The sequence below is a fragment of the Octopus bimaculoides genome, chromosome 2, assembly GCF_001194135.2.
Source record: "Octopus bimaculoides isolate UCB-OBI-ISO-001 chromosome 2, ASM119413v2, whole genome shotgun sequence".
NCBI classification, from domain to species: Eukaryota; Metazoa; Mollusca; class Cephalopoda; order Octopoda; family Octopodidae; genus Octopus; species Octopus bimaculoides.
The window spans coordinates 183,055,823-183,056,555 of NC_068982.1; the positions used below are offsets into that span (position 1 = coordinate 183,055,823).

General features: G+C 27.3%; 1 protein-coding gene across 3 annotated transcripts in view; it reads left to right on the top strand.

Moving 5' to 3' along the window:
• The window catches only part of LOC106881485 (ras-related protein Rab-27B), a 24,807-nt gene that overhangs the window by 13,720 nt on the left and 10,354 nt on the right, over positions 1 to 733 (top strand). The window lies entirely within an intron of this gene.

The following is a 733-nucleotide window of genomic DNA, read 5'->3' on the forward strand; positions in this document are numbered from 1 at the left end:
TTTTTTTTTTTTTTTTAAATGGAAAAAAAATTAAATTTAGAGTTCTAAAAACAAAAATGGAAAACAAATTTCGGGTTCTAAAAATAAAAATGCAAAAACATTTGGGGATTCTAAAATCAAAAATGGAAAAAAATTTGGGGTTCTAAAAACAGAAATGGAAAAAACTTTGGGGGGTTCTCCACAACAATTTTACTTTTTACCAAAACTGTCTTCAAAATACATTTGCTTCAAGGAAATTTTACTAAGATGAGATTTTGAGAACAATAAGGTACAACATAAAACAATTATATTTTAAAATTATTTCTTCTCGAAATAATTACAAGCTACACCGTGAAAATGTAAATTAACAAAATTTTATTTAAAAATAAATATTTCAAAAAGAATCACAAGAAAGAAAAGATAAGAAGTGGAAGACTTTGAAAATCTCCAAAAATATCAATTTTTTTCCCCTTAAACTTATATCTTGAATAAGTGTGTTTGCTAAATTTCATTACGCAATATGCATTTTTAAGACAGTTGGGAGGAAACAAAGACTGTGCCAGATACATCTCAGTGGATGGGTTTATTCATAGACAAACACACACACACACTCTCAAATATATATCCACCCCTACACACGTGCACACACACATGTAAATATGTATATATGCATACATACATACATATATATATATATATACACACACATATGTGTCTCTCTCTATATATATATATACACACACACGTATCTGTC